General features: G+C 41.4%; 1 protein-coding gene across 2 annotated transcripts in view; it reads left to right on the forward strand.

Annotated features, from left to right (window-relative positions):
- Positions 1-16,458, forward strand: part of LOC119738249 (mitochondrial inner membrane protease subunit 1-like) — a 35,708-nt gene extending 19,250 nt beyond the window's left edge. Inside the window, exons 7-8 of one of the 2 annotated variants that reach the window (XR_005272447.1) lie at positions 1,752-1,816; positions 16,207-16,458. The gene's annotated coding sequence lies outside the window, so the exon portion shown is untranslated. Of the gene's footprint in view, positions 1-1,751; positions 2,011-16,206 lie in introns of those variants that run through there. The other variant, XM_038213175.1, reaches the window with a different exon arrangement.
- The last annotated feature ends 302 nt before the right edge of the window (positions 16,459-16,760 follow it).

Below are 16,760 nucleotides of genomic sequence, written 5' to 3' on the forward strand. Positions count from 1 at the left end.
TCCAATATCTGAACCTTCCTGGTCCCCCCCCCCCCCTTCACCTTACTACCCGCTTATGCCATCCAGTTTTCTAATTGGATACTTTTGAGATATTGGTGGCAGCAAACACGTCAGTCCTTTTCAGTTGTTTGCATCTAAGGCCAAGTTCGCGCAAGGACTATAGTTGACCAATGGTTAACTAACGTTTGCCCGAACTCTGTCTAGTCACCGGTGGTTGACTACGCTAGTCGACTATTTGGAACCAGCCTACTGGGGCTGGTTGCTTCGCTGGTAACCAATAGCCACGCGCATTCATAACACTAGCAGAGAACCAGGATCCAGAAGTTTTGCGATGACATTTTGACCAGCGTTTGACTAGAGACGTTCGCATGTTGCTATCAGTACGCAGGCGTAAGGTACGTCACAAATCAATCACTAGTCGACTTATGGTCCTTGCCTGAACTTTGCCTAAAGTGCACATGCTCAATATGAAGCCATCAAAGGAAAAAGGACCTGGGTGTTTGCTGCCACCAATGTCTCCTACGTCTCCAATTATGACTTATTTATTGCGTTTATGTAGGAAATTAACAATTTTCCATCTGGTTAAATGTTGAGGGTACTTTTCTCTGTAGGGATGATTTTCCCACAAATCAGGCATGCAACTTTTCCTCGGATCAGTTGATTTCCTCTTTTGTTTTCCTTTTTTCCCCCTTCATTTTCCAAGTGTGCTGTTCAAAATAGAAAAACATCCACAAAGTCTTGGAAAGATTTCAATTTCCCTTTCTTTTTTGGGTGACTTCACCAGTCGCATTCCTGACAAATAAAGATGAGGCAACATTTAGTCTGGTTCCCAGACCAAAAGATTCCGACTATTCCTGATGAATCTTAGGTCCGGTAGCCTCCTGTAATACAATGTATTACATTTTACGTCACGTGACTAAAACGGGAGGAATTCCTCCTTTTTCTTAAAATTTCTGAAGTTTGCCGAAGTCGTTTCGTCGACAATCGGATAGCGCCCGAGTATTTCCGAGTATATAATATAGGTTTAATTAACTGCTAATTGCTTATTAATTTGATTTTAAATGAGTTGATAATTAATATTCATTGTTTTCTTTTAGAAAACTTGAAATTCAACGACGATTTTGTGCATCAAATATACTCGGATCGTACGGGCGAACTTTTTTGCTGTGTCGTGTACAATTTTGAATTTGACGACCGTTACCGAGATTTTCCAAAACTCGGTGTTCATTCGGCTCCGCCTGCTAACAGTGCTACTTGGTTCCCTAATTTTGAAGATTCCAGATCAACGTTACTCAATGTTATCTTACAAAAACATCAAACTGTATTATCATAACTGTATGATATTACGAAGCAAGTGATTTATTTAAAGATTTGATCAGAACATTAAAAGCTACAAGTGATAAAGCGAAATCGGAAACGAAGCCGCGCTTTGAAAAAGGGCCATTAATGTCGTCATGTTTATTTTTAGCCACGGAGGCTGCCTGACCTACAATTTAAGACGTGAGCGTCGGGAATAATTGTCAGGTCTGGGAACCAGACTCGGCAACATTCTCATTAAGAGGCAAGCCTCTCGCAGTGGGTAATTTATCAGGAAAAGCACAAATATTAAAAGAGATAAATAGATGTTTCAAAACTATTTTTTTTCTAAGTAACATCAGGGTTTTTGTTCCATGTTTGGTATAAATAAGATGTGTTTTTGGAACATTTTGTAATTTGCAGTTTAACTTGATTCAATATTTCCATACTTACAGAATGAAGATATACAGTGGAACATATATTTCTTGTAAACAAACAGAATGCATTAAGTAAAAGTACGGTGAGTATTGAAGAGATTTATTATTAAATTGTATTTTTCACCTCACTTTTTCTTGATTTTACTGTTCAAAGTAATAAATTGAACTTTTTATCAGATTGTTTTAATCCATTGTCTCTAAGTCATTTTCAATTAATACTGTGTATTTGTTTGTTTGATAATTTTTTTAAAGAATAAAGATGGGACTCTCCGTTTAATTTTGTAAACGTTTAGCAAATCTATTCTGCACCATTTAAACGTTTAAATGTTTAGCCACTTCACAAAGGCTGCCACCTGCACCAGTTTATGTTTGCATTCGAGCATGTTAGTATACATGAATATACATGTAGGTGCACAAAAAGCAAAGTGCATCATCGACCCTGATCTACATAAAATGATCGTTCATAATGGACTGTCCTTTTGCTTTGGAAATAAAATGGGTTTAACCAGTTGGCGCTGGGATTATTTTGACAAAAACGGACCTCATGCCAGGCGGGTTGATTCCATCACGGTCGGGCAGCACACTCATATTTCCGCCTAGCCTCGCTCGCTGCTGGCCGGTTGCTGATGGATATTTCCGGCCTTCGAGTCGTTTCCTGCGTGTTTGTCCGTCATCCGTTCCAAATACCGCAAAACCGTTGCGGTAATATGTATGCGCCGCATCCGGCGTGAACTGGTTAAAGACATCCTTTATTTAGGTAAACATATCAATGTCGCTTCAATTAGGTGGGTTTCGTTTGAACGTTTTGGAAAATGTAAATGTGTAAATGTCACATCCTTGGTTAAACCTTACACAAGTTTCTGTTCGACAAGTTGCAGCACACCTCATACCCACATGCACTTTCTTGTTTGGCATTTATGCATCACATCATGATCAAAACTTCCATGAATGTCATCATCATTCTATCATCTTTCCATTTCTTTTGAATATAGTATGAACAGTTCTTTGATTCAAGAGTTCAATCAGTTTATTTGTTTATGCATGATGTTTCTGTTGGACTTTACCGTTTGCACCAATCATCACCACTTTTTGCTGGTCCCAGAGAGCCAGCCTAGTTTCCACTTTGTACCTATCTCACTGACTGACTGACTGACTGACTCCCCGATTGACTGTCACTTGGTTGTAGACTGGTCTTGATGATCTGGCCCTCTGGCTAGGATGCAACCTCAATCCTGCAAAATCCTCCACTTGCCACCAAGAAAAAAATTGGATTCAGCCTCAATCCTCCACATCCGTTTTTTCTTGAATTTAGTCTGTGGAGGGTGACCACTGTCTCAATCCTCCAAAATCCTCTGCCAATTACTGCTATGGTTTGAGGAAGAGCGAATGGCGTTTAGAAGCAGTGCGGATGAAATACGAGAAAAACACAGGGCTGATTTATGCATGGCTGAACATAACCAATGCAGGTGTATATGGCCTACTGGCTTGACGTAATGCATCCTCCACAAAAAAAAGCGATACATCTTTGCCATTTAATCCTCAATCCTCTAAAATTATCCAAAACCGGAAGGATGATTTTGGAGGATTCAGGAGGGTTAGGGTTAAAGGGAATATACAACATTTGCAAACATCGAAAAATAAAACTACCAAGTTTTTACGAAATACCTTACTAGGATGTTGGTTAATGACAGTCTCAAGCATCTTGTAAAATTATGGCACCTGGTGTGAAGTCATTTTCAAGAAAATGGTATTTTTGTATACATTTCCAACGGTGGTCGCCCGACCAGCGTTGGAAAAACCTAACTATTTTTCAACTACTGCTCCAAATTGACCATTTTTTTTTCAGTCCAAATTTTGTTTGCTATTGGTTACATGTTCATGAACGGGTGCAGGCCAGCTAGACTGGTTCCATTGCCTTACAAGTTTCCATCATCTATAAATTGATCCATTTTATCTTTTGTGGAGTCAGGGAACCAGACTACTTGAACATATTTGTTTTTCTTTGTTTTTCCAACCTTTTTGAACACAAAACTTTCGAACACAAAACTTAAAATAGTTCATTTCTGAAAATTACAGGAAAAACCAATGATGTACGTACATCATTTGCTTTTGCTGTAATTTTCAGAAATGGATGGAATTGGGGGGTTGGAAATATATAGCAAATATAGTTACACTGACTTTTTTGAGGTTTTGGGTTCGAAAATGCTATAAAACCAAGAAAAACGATCAATTTCTTGTAGTCTGGTTCCCTGACTCCATATAAGAAGAAACACAGCAGTTAACATACATTGGGGAATTGTAAGGTCAGGGAACCAGTCTAGCTGGCTCGTACCCATTCATAGGTTTGTAATCGATTGCAAACAAGTGCGATGGTCAATTGGGGCCAGTATTTGAAAAAAAGCCAGTTGTTTCCAACGTTGATCGGCCGATCAGCGTTGGAAATTGATACAAAAATACCACTTTTCTTGAAAATGACAGTATACCAGGTGCCATGATTTTACAGGATGCTTTACACTGTCATTCACTAATAGTCCAGCAAGGTATTTCAAAATGATTTGGTAGTTTTATTTTTTGATGTTTGCAAATGATGTACATTCCCTTTAATATAGCTGACAAGCTCCTGCATGAGCATCCCTCAGCTTGGAAGGGGTGGACATGCTATTGATGAGTGCTGAAAGATCTGAGGGCATCACTATATTGTTTGGTGTCTCCTGTCGATCCCAGTAATATGCTGAGGGAGGTCGTTCCAATCATTGCTGGTCTGATAGAAGAATGAGTGTCGGAGTCCTTTGATATTGGTGAAGGGGATCTAGTGCAGGTACATGTACATGTAGTTGGGCTTTGAGCGTCTGGTTGTTATTTTCTGCCTGCCTGATGGTTATTGGGGAAGAAAGCCTGGGAGTGCTATCGTATAGGTTTACCCTGTAATGGGTTAAATCGGCTCATTGTGTACCACCAGATGCAGAAAAGACTTTAACCGAATAGCCATTCTGAACCAAATGTGTAGGATTTAATGCACTAGCTCTGGGAACAGCTTTGCTATTTGAGACTTGCCTTGTTTTTCAAAATAAAGTACATGTACAAATGTATATAGTTATTTTTTTTTTCAAAGCAAGCGACGTTTGTTTTCTAGCTCAGACATTGAGAATCGAACCAGTCCGGTGTTACCAAACGTAATTGACCGTTCAATAAAATGACGCCACTCAAAAATATGCTAGGACAGCGCAAAAAACGCCCCCAAACCAGAACGGTTTAACCGACGCAGTGACACCTAAAACCGCATTGGGCTGTAGGGGACGAGGTTGATTTACAAAAACGGAAATATTGGCGTACTGGTCTCGTGTTTACCGACCCGCTTTTCCTGCTTGACAACCAGAGTGGCCCCGAACCATGGACATAGCAACTGATGGGAGAACTTATATTGTTTTTGTGTAATATTACACAAATGTATGTGAATGAGATTCGGTGGGGTTTTTGTACATACGGCTGTTTTATGAACAGTCCGATGAATCATGTACGTCATGGGGAGGTTATCCTTTCCCTTTGTGTATATAATATTCACTTTTCATATCTTTTAAGGATTTAGAAACATTTACATTAAATTGGGTTGTTTGTTTGTTTGTTTTTTGGTAGAGTCTGATGACGCTTTTTCGGCATTTTTCTTTTCTGCATTGTTACAGAGTAAAATATAAAAAAGGCATGCGTCAGAACAATCTTTTTTCTTTTTTTTTCAAAACTAAAACTTACATTTGCTCATTCATCAAAAGCAGCTGTGGCCATTATTGGAATGTGCAACCATAAAAATGTCTACTCGTCACATTATCCTTTATTTGACAACGGCCGTCTGTTATTGCCATTATTCTTCTCGTAAGCGGGGAGGTACGGGGCTGGACCGGGCCGCTCCAGCGTCCCTCCCCGGGGCATCGCGTCCTTTCTTCCCGCCCTACTTTCAACAAAACACGGCAGATGTGTGTAGTCGCGGCGTCGCCTGGAGATCAGGAGTCAACGAGGGCCTTTAGAAGACATTGTTTGCGCTTAGAGATGGATACACCATCTCTGTGTGGGTGGCATTGTTTAAATTTCAAAATAACGAAAATGGCAAAGGTCCAGCGAAAAAAAGGGCTCGAAATCCGATGTCTATACACTACACTCGCTTATCGGTTTTATTTTGCAACAACAAACCTTGATATCCTTAAAATGGAGTCTTATGACCTACATGTATATACATGTACCTAAGATAGTAAATGTATCAGTTTTGTCGGTTGAGTTTGACGAATTTTTGTATGATTGAAAGAAATTGTTTGTATTTATAACATTCATCTCAAACCATGATTTATAATTTAGCTATTTCGACGCTTGCAGTTATAAAAAAAAATCAAAGTTTGCCAAAAAATAAACATGTTTTCCACTTTCTTAGTAAAATATGAATATTCATGAGCTTACACACTAGCCCCATCTCCATGTGCGCCCTCTCTATTAATTACCATTTAGCGGGGCTGCCTATTATTCGCTAATTAGCTGGGCCTCGCACTATAATTGGGTCCTGGTAAACAAACACGGGATGTGTTGTATAGCGCCACCTGGCGTATAAAGCCGACCATAAAAATTATCCCAATGGCAGTAATGACTCGATACGTAAATACATGTATAGCACATCGACACTGTTTACTGCAAACAGAAGAATTACTATCTCGCTTGACACGAATTAGCTGTAATTATAGATTCGGTGATTCTTTGATGGGTTAATTATAAGCCTACGTGACAACTTCTTCCCCAGGATGATTCGGTTGTGTGCAGAGTTAACACGGGAGATACGATTTTGACTGGCTATCTTTTGGCGCTGTAGGGCGCCCTGAAGGGCTTCTCTGATTGTGCGGTAAACATGGCGTAAAAAAAGGCTAACGGGCATCATTATAACGTCGTTTAAACTCCCAGTGTACGTACTGCAGAATCGGTCTCACAGAAGTTGTCCTTGTTTCCAAAAACTATGGGTTCAATTAAAAATTTAAAAAAATCTCCAAACAAATGAAAGATGGTTTTTGCCCTCGTTTGGGGTGACTTGCTGTCCCTGTTGGGACACGATTCGATGGGATCGGACCGGCAGCCGGTTCTGCCAAACCAGATCTACCGTGGGAATTTCCTTGGGTTTACTGCAAGAAAATAAATAACGGCGGTTGTGGGAGGTTCCTTTAAGAAGGATCCTTATTCTCGTTCCCTCTTGAGATTCTGTCTTTGTGTGATTTGTTTGGAGCAGTTTTCCAAGGCCATGTTGATTCTAGAGGAGCAGTCTGGTGTCATCTTTGTAAGCATTACCATCTGACTTACTGACGATGACACACTGGTAAACATTTAATGACATTCGCATTGCGTCATGGATATGGATCATGCAGGCAATGCAGCTTATGCACAAACCTATCGGGCAGTGAACCAGTCAAGCTATACAATATTTTGTTCTTCAGAATTTTCCAAAATTAACTGATCATCTAGGCCCTATTCACCTATAACAAGAAACAATGTTTAAACAAGTGTTTTAGTAATCTTAAGAAAATCAATAAGATAAACTTGAAATTTGTTTCTAGGCTCCAGTCATCAGGCCCAGAAGAACGATTTTCAGGCATGATAATTTTGTTTCAACTAACCATATGAAATGTAAGATGGCGGATATTGGGTATGCTGAATTAATTTAGTAAGCTGTAAAGTTTAAACTTCGTTCACGATTTAATCTGATATTAAAACAATTAATACATTTACATTTATTTCCCCATTAATTATAATGTTCTTCTCAGCCTTTTGGCATAACATCACCATGCATGTGTGGACAGTGGTTTTAAGACATTGATAATGACAAATGTGGGTTTTTTAATCAAATTACGAAGGGTCAGAGAAGAGCCGACGGCTGTTTATTTGAGAGGCTTTTCCGTTAGATCGTGACAGCTTCAGGAAGTTCCTATATTGTGTACGTTGATACTGTTTGAAGTGTTGGGTCAAGCCGAGTGTTACGGTACAGGGGAATTCAGCAAAATGGATGGATGATATGTGTGATACATTGTTAGTGGATAAATTTTATGTTCGTATTCTGAAAAATTGCAAAGTGAGGTCGAGCAGGGTAAAGCAATGTTTGGTTTTTGCAATTTTTGGGGGTTCAATATTATTTGCAAACATACATTCTGTGCCAAGTTGTCCGATCCTTTCAGTCAAAATCATTGAAGTGACTGGTTTCAGCAGTTACGAGCTCCCACCCTACATAAAGCAGGATTGACTGGCTGTGACTGTTTGTAATTTGATACAGCTATGTTTATGTCTGTTGACTGAATTTGATTAGTCACAGTGCTTGCTTGAATGATCTGACTGTTGGTGACTAGCCTGTGTAAATGGCATGGCAGGGGAAGTGGATTGATTTTTTGACTGTTTGTGACGTTCAGATATCAGGAGGGTTAATGTTGAAGTCTTTTACGGGCGTCTATTTTCATTTTATTTTTTACTCAGCTGATTTCCTTTTGTTTTTTGGGTACATGTGCGTCTCGGTTAATTGCCATTTATAATTTAAAACGACGGATTGTAAATCTTGTTCGTGTCTTTCAAGTTGCATGCGAGAAAAATGTCAAAAGGAGGGGACTCGAACCCACGACCTTGAGCCCCTGCGTAGTAGAGCAGAACATTATCAAGGCAAGGCAACACAGTGCGGTAGAGATCAGTGGGTACAGATCAGAGCAAAACAGGGCAGACATTGGCGGTGGCAAGTTTGCGCAGGTGGGACTCGAACCCACAACATCCTGCCTATTAGAGCGGAGCAGAGATCAAGGCAAGGCAGCACAGTGCGGTACAGATCAGAGTAAAACAGACCAAACATGGCAGACTTTGGCGGTGGCAAGTTTGCGCAGGTGGGACTCGAGCCCACGACATCCTCAGCCTACTAGAGCGGAGCAGATCAAGGCAAGGCAGAACAATGCGGTACAGATCAGAGCAAAACAGACAAAACATGGCAGACATCCACGGTCACGAGCTTATTCGGGTAGGACCCGAACCCACATCCTCCTGCCTACTAGAGCAGAACAGATCAAGTCAAGGCAGCACAGTGCAGTGCATATCACAGCAAAACAAAGCAAAATACGATAGACATAGGCAGTCGCAAGCTTGCATGGGTATGGTGGGACTCGAACCCACGACCTCCTGCCTACTAGAGCAAAGCATCGAGGCAAGGCATCGGAGTGCAGTGTAGATCAGAGCCAAGCAGAACAAAGAAAGGGCAAAAAATGGCAGCTAGAAGCTTACGCGGTTGGGACTCGAACCCACGACCTCCTGCCTACTAACACAGAGCAGATTAAGGCAAGGCAGCATTATAGTAAAACGGAGCAAAACACTGCAGAAATTGGCAGTCACAAGCTTGCTCGGGTCGGACTCGAACCCACGACCTCCTGCCTGCTAGAGCACAGCAGATCGAGGCAAGGAAGGACATTGCGGTGCAGATCAAAGCAAAAAATAGCAAAATACGGCATAAACTGGTGGTGGCAAGCTTGCTGGGACGGGACTCGAACCTACGACCTCCTGGCTTCTAGAGCAGAGCAGATCAAGGCAAGGCAGCGCAGTGCGGTACAGATCAGAGCAAAAGAGAGCGAAACACGGCAGAAATTGGCAGTCTGAAACTTGTACGGGTGGGACTTGAACCCACGACCTCTTGCCTACTAATAGAGCAGAGCAGATCAAGGCAAGGCAGCACAACACAGTGCAGTGCAGATCAGAGCCGACATCGGCAGTCGCAAGCTTGCACGGGTGAGACTCGAATCCCCGACCTCCTGCTTTCTAAAGCAGAGATCAAGGCAAAGAAAGGCAACATAGTTCGGTGTTAGCAATTTAACACTAGAAGTGTGTGCAGTGTGCAGAGCTACTTCTTCACGGCACAGTAGCGTCTAGAGATGTGCAGCCTCCAGACCACCATTCCCCCGCAGACTTCGCTGTCAACCTTCCGTTTACCAAATTTAATTGCAAAATTGTGGTTGGACTGGTACGGCACTAGACATCTGTGCGATATTATCCATGCCCTCCCTTTGGCAGTGTTAACAGACACCCGATACCTCGGCGCAGGAAACTCACTATCTCGCCCCAAGATTTCTGATCCAATTTTTGTTTTTGAGTGCGCGGAAAGATAATTTCATTTGTGATTATGCATGTGGAATTATTACTCATTGCTGGGAAATTAATCAAACTGTTCATTCGTTTTGTTTTCCTTTTTATATACATTTGTTTGCTAGTCAAAGGCATTTTATTTAAAATTATTGTATTGAACACAAGTATAAGATGCGGTAAAGGGCATGAGAATAAAGACATTAAAATGGCAATCTTTTTGTTTTAAATCAGATTAAGTAATTAAACTACAAACCATTTGCCGTCACTTGTCCATTGAAATGGCAGTATTTGTGATGCTATATTGAATTAAGAAAAATTACGAAATGTAATCAGTCCAATGCATAGGACATTGTACTGTCGGTACAATGTTTGTTTTTTTCGATTACAGTGAAGCAACATTTCTGTAGCATGTATTTGGGGAGTCCAGTTAGTTGGTGAAGTGGTTCTTTCCTCGCCTTCCACCTCTATGGCCCAGGTTCGATGCCTGCCTTGGTCCACATGTGGATTTGGGTTTTCAGTCCCTACCTGATTCCGTGGGTTTTCCCCAGAAAATATTCTTCTGGGGGTTTTCCTCCCACCTCTACAACGAATTTCTTCATTGTCTTCTCTCTACAGATGTCTTCATGCTTGCGAGCTACAGTGCCTATGGCGCTTTTAAGGAATTCTTGGTTTCGTAACCATACATTACTACTAATAATAATCAACGAATAAATTTTTGACTTTATTATTAACAGGTTGGTGTGTCGAAGTTTTTTTTAACGTGGCATTAAATCAATATAATTTGAATAATAAATCTGTCCAACGTAAAATTGTGAATAATCCTATCAAATTATTGCCTAATTAGCTTAAACTTTGGGCCATTCTAGTATGATGCGAGCTGCCAAAGCACGCTTGTTGTGTAATCATTTTTAGATCATTTCATATTAATTCCAGCTAATGCTCCATAAAGCTGGGCTAGGCAAGCCAAGTAAACGCTGGTCCCAGAGTCCACACAGTTCTACTCATCTGATTCAGAATAGCTCAAACGCTCGTAAGGGTAACGAGATGGAAATGAAAAATCCACTTTCGTCGTTGCACGATGGAGACGACTGTACTGAAACACTTCTCATGAAAGAACATGAGACAGGCGGCACCAGACTAAAGTACATGTGGCGTAGATAGTATGTCACATACATACATTTGTAGAGGTGCACCACAGCTCTCAGACCAGTGTAAGTCACAAGTGACGGTCAGTCAGTGAAAGGTAACCAGTCTAATTGCCAAGTCAAAGTGAGTAGTGACAGTCAGTGAGATAGGTAGCCAGTCTAATTCACAAGTGTCACTTGTGATTTAGACTGGCTACCTCTCTAACTGTCACTGGCGGTCAGTTGTCAGTCAGTCAGCCAGTCAGTCGTCACTGGCAGTCAGCTAACTGGCAGTCAGTTGGTGAGATAGGTAGCCAGTCTAATTCACAAGTGACAGTCAGTGAGATAGGTAGCCAGTGAAATTCACAAGTGACAGTCAGTCAGTGAGATAGATAACCAGTCTAATTCACAAGTGACAGTAAGTGAGATAGATAACCAGTCTAATTCGCAAGGGTCAGTCAGTCAGATAGGTAACCAGTCTAATTCGCAAGTGTCAGTCAGTCAGATAGGTAACCAGTCTAATTCACAAGTGGCTGTCAGTGTGATAGGTGACTAGTCTGTTTAACAAGGTAGTCAGTCAATGAGACAGCTAACTTCTCTAATTCACAAGCGACAGTCAGTCATTGAGAGACTTAACAAGTCTATTCACTAGTGACAGTCAGTCGGTCGGTCGGTCGGTCAGTCAGTCAGGTAGGCCTACGGAATAAAAAAAAAACTTTTTTTAGCTTCAATTTAGAGGTTTTGTCGTAAAAGAGCTAATTTTTGTTTTGACTCCTTAAGTTCAGATTGAGTATGAAACGAAAACTCAACAACGTGAATGGGTTTACTTTAAAACCTCGGGTTTGATCGTCTTGCAAAGTAATTACATTGCAATTTTTTTTTTGGCTCAAGATGACGTTCCACAACCAATGTCTCGACACTAACACAGGGTAAAATATGTCAACCAAGTCGGCGCTAGCAGCAAGAAAACACGGCCTGAACAGAAAAAGACTGGGAAATGTAATTAACCAGATTTGTGTCAATAAAAAAAAGTGGGATATATTAATGGTGGTCCTGGGCGTAAAGTGCGCAAGGGAAGACCGAAGCAGATACCGCGCGCCTAGCGGCAAGGTAAGGGGGAGGAACGGGGCTTTACTCGGCACTCGTTACACGATGGAAACACGGTGATGTACCTCGCTAGCCGGAGTCCCGCGTGTCAAATTGACATATGGGCTGAGTCGATATTCTGGCAAGCCCAGAGGTTGCAAGTCGTCATCAAAATCCAAGATCTAGATACACCATCTCTCTCTCTTTTTTTCACAAATCGCAAAATGTGGAAGAAATCCTCATGTAATTTTAGAATTACAGGTTCTTGCACAATTTAAACAATATCAATTTTAGGTGACTTTTTTTTTCAAACCAAGATTAATTTGGAGGCTTTTTTAGTCCCATTTTTTTTTTATTTGGGAAAGATTCAATATTTGGGAAGGATTGGGCCGGACGGATCTAAGGGAGGTTTGGTAAAAACCTAAATTGATTCAATCGGGCAAAAGTTATCCTTAATCAGACCATTTTAAATTGGAATGGGGGGGGGGGGTGCCGACAATATTTGCCGACTCCTCTTTGCTGGATGGTACCCAGGATATTTCCGGTCACTAGGCATAGGCAAACTCAAGGGGGGGGGGGGGGGCTGGACATCATATGACTAACGAGAGCGCTTTTCAAAACTTGCGATATTTTGGCACTTTTGCATATATAGGTTCTGCTATTGTTACAACACCTTGTTGACGGACACACGATTTTACCGACAAAAATATTGATGGGGGGGGGGGAAGTGTCACCCCCCCCCATACTCAATTAGCTATTTGTAACAAACTCTACGCACGCAGCAATAAAATCGCATGACGCCGTGACCTGAAAAAATATATTAACAACTATATATTTATCCACTGTCTTTAGTTGAAAGTAAAATATTTCGTTTAATAGGCCTACTGAGCCCTTTCAACCCTCATTGTAAAAAATATATGTATACATTAATCGTAAATCCGATGGACAAAAAGGTAACTTTTGTAATTGATATTAATTTTGAGTTATAAAATATATATTCCCGCTTGATCGCTTCAGTACACCCCTGGTAATTCTACATTGACGACAGTTTAAAGAACTGAACTCTTCCAGAAATCCGAGTCGTGCAAACGGCATCATGAAATAGCCGTCGGGTGAATCTAATCATGCCACCCAAACTGCCTAATAAGACATTAAAACGTCTTGCTTGATGCGGACCCTTCCAGTTCCACGAGAAAATTGAGTTCTGTCTACGGGCCAACTTTAAACTTCTTTCCCTTAGAGTATCTTGTCCGAATCATCGAAGCGGTTAACGCGATGCGACGTTCCCCCGCACTGGCAGGCGAGCTAGATCATCAGGCCCGGCCGGCGTTTCGTAGCTTGCGTCTCGCTGAAGAAAACAAAAATGAGGAGTTCTCGCTTCGTGTTTTTTTTTTGTTCTCTCCTTGATAAGCCTGCCTTGGTTTACAACGTTGGGGTGAATATGTTAAGCATGGTGCGTTATATTAAGCTCGTGGCCAAATGTACAAAAACAATTCTCATTTCCTGTCATTTCTCCTTTTTTCCCCCTGAGTTGCTGGGGAAATTTGCTCATAAAAGCAGCACATTTCAGATCATTTTTCAGCCTTTTGAGAAATGTCAATTTTGGATTGTTGACATTTGGGGGGGGGGGGAAATGATATTTAATAGATTAGAAGGAGCGCCAATGCAAAGCTAGAAGCCCTCTCGACGTTTCGACAAGACTAGTGTACTGTGGTCGTCTTCAGAAAACGACTTAGACCCCATTTGCTAAGAATCGAAGATAGTCACCAAGCCTCGTAATGAGACTAATATACCATTTGTTGGTGTGTGGAAGATCAGACTGACACCCTGTCGTTGTAACCTCGGTTCCAATTTCAACCTTATAATTATTACCAACGCCAGTTTGAAACTTATATACCAACATTACTAGTCTCCGTTCTAGTCGTTATCAACGTGTACACTTTGGAAAATGATTTAGACCCAACAACGATAGTTGGTCAAACCCTTGCATACTTTCTGGTTCCAGAAGGTTTGCCTGGTTCCACCTTTGTTGGACCAGTGTTGTAGTCGGGTACTTTTTTCGAGTACCGAGCATTGCAGAGTACTTAGGTTGCCGAGTACTTGTACTTCCGAGTACAAGTTCAGGTCTCCGAGTGCGAGTACTTGTACTTCCGAGTACGAGTACGAGTACGAGTACTTCTGAGTACGACTTCTATTTCCGAATACCGCCATACGGCAAATGGTTCATTGTGCGTAATTGGCCCAGGCCCAGTCAGACCGATAAACAGACCCACTCACGGCTAGCTGTTAAATGTGTTTGTCCGGACGTGAACAAAGGAAAATCAGGGAAACTTCGACTTCTCCGCAAGACAATCAACCATTTCAATCTGAAAGTATCGATAAAATAAGGCCGTGGTAAGTCACGTTATATGTTTGCTTGTTTGTTTCGAGTACTGCTATTCGAGTGCGAGTATTCTGATGATCGAGTACAATTTCGACATGTCGAGTACGAGTACTTTGCTGCCCGAGTACGAATACCGTCATTTCGAGTACGAGTATACTGTGACATTCGAGGACGAGTACGAGTATACTCTAAACAAAAAAAAATGCTCGAGTAGTACTCCAGTGTGAGTACCGAGTACGAGTACTACAACACTGTTTTGCACCTATTTCACTGACTGGCTGACTGACTCCCCGCCTCTCACGCATCTGCTCACTGACTGTCTCTTGTCAGTTGAGCAGTGCTATCGTATAGGATAACCCCGTAACGCCAATGAATGGGCTAAATCCGCCATTCACCACGCTAGCAGCAGGAAACAGACTTCCAGTGGATTCTGAATCGATTGAATAGAACTCTTCGCGCTTTGGAACCAGTTCTACCAGACCAACCTTGCTGTCTCTAATAGACATAATTTCCAGTGCCTTGAGTACCTAATTGTTGGTAGATACGTGCGCTATATAAGACTTCGGTATTATTAATTATACCTTTAGTTGAACCCATCCGATTTATGCAAACAGTGTTATGTTGTGTTTTGCATCCAGTTCGCGCACCGTGCTCGTCCAGTATCTATTACTTTCACCGCGTATATATTTATGTCCCTGCGAGGCACAGAAGACCGCTACAGTCTCGCCCGGCCTGCGCTGCTAGCTGCTGCTCGCTAGCTCGCCACAATAATAATTGCCAAAGCACCGCACGGGAAATCACAGTGTTGACTCAACTCTAATGCGACCACCATCTCCTCTCGCCGAAATTGGAACTCTCGTCTCAGGGATGTTTTTGTAATGAAGATGAAACGGGCTGCCGCCCGAGTATAATCATTACGAAGTCGAAGTTTAATAGGATGTCACTGTCTTTGGAGACAGGAAAGATGGTAAAATGGGAACATTTTGGCGGGAAGGATGTGCAACCAATAATGATGAGGGATATTGGATAATGTCAAGGCACATAGGATCGTTTGTTTTTCATGCATATTGTTCGTTTCCAATAATGACACCACGCAAAATTCAAAGAAGAATGTTCATCGCTTAACCTGTTGAAGTTTCAGCTCAGTGGATGTGACACTTTTCGAGAAAACTGTAGAAAAACATGCACAACCTTTTGATCATGAAGCACGATTTTGTCGATAGCAGTCGATTTCCCAAAATTAGTAAATTGACTGATCGTAGGAAATCACACACACTTCTTGATGTCTTCGAAATGACAGCAAGCCAGACGGAATAATTTCAAGCGGTGCATGTTTAGTACCAGTACGATAATCATTCAGTATGTTACTTTGGGATATATGCAGATAAACATAATTATTATGCCTTTAATGCCGGGTTTTTTTTTATGAACTGTGCCTCACAGAATGACAATAATGCCAGACACGTCGTGGAATTCTGTCTGGAGAGTTGAAGAAAACAAAAGATAAAAAGAAAACTTGTTTAATCTTCAGTATCTAACGATCTAGGACTAAAGATGGTTTGAGATGTTTAGTGAGCGAAACAAAAAAAAGAGTTTATGCCGTACATTTTTTTTTATTTGAAAGTATTAATATTTAATGTCATATCCTAGTAATGTTTTCCAGTATATCGATTTGACGTAAAATCCATGGATGAACCTTGTAAATATTCATATCGTCTACCAACATCACGATTTTTACTCCCCTTTTTTTCAACAGATAAACTTCGCAGAGAGGAAAGAGGTGGAAGATGTATACTTTAAGATGTATCGTCATTGGCTACTCACAACAAGCGATGGCAAAGTTTATCAATGGAAGATGCAAATGCGATGATTGTTTAATCAGCCAATGATGACGCGCGCGCGGACGCGCTGTGGGTCAGCCTAGCCACTCACGGCTGTCCGTCACTGTCTCGTCTGCAAGGAGATTCCATTATCTAATTAAGGAGGACATGGTGCTAATGGAGTGTCTGTACTTCTACACGCCACATCAGGCGGACAGTCCGCCCCACCACTTCAAGACAAGAAGACCATTCTCAGCTCACCCTTTTACGACACTAAAAAGGTAAGTGGGTCTTTTAAACATTATCCCGTTTGCTTCTCGCTCGTTAAGTTAATTTCATTGTGTCCAGTTATGGGTCAGGCGTGAACTTGCCAACTTGCCGGGGAAATTGAGTAGGCTGATAAATCGGCCATTATGAATGAAGATACATCTTTGCACTGTACTAAACGATGTTAGGTAACGGCGCGCACGTAATGTGGAACTGTTCTTTT

This window comes from Patiria miniata, unplaced genomic scaffold (assembly GCF_015706575.1).
Source record: "Patiria miniata isolate m_02_andy unplaced genomic scaffold, ASM1570657v1 HiC_scaffold_1, whole genome shotgun sequence".
NCBI classification, from domain to species: domain Eukaryota; kingdom Metazoa; phylum Echinodermata; class Asteroidea; order Valvatida; family Asterinidae; genus Patiria; species Patiria miniata.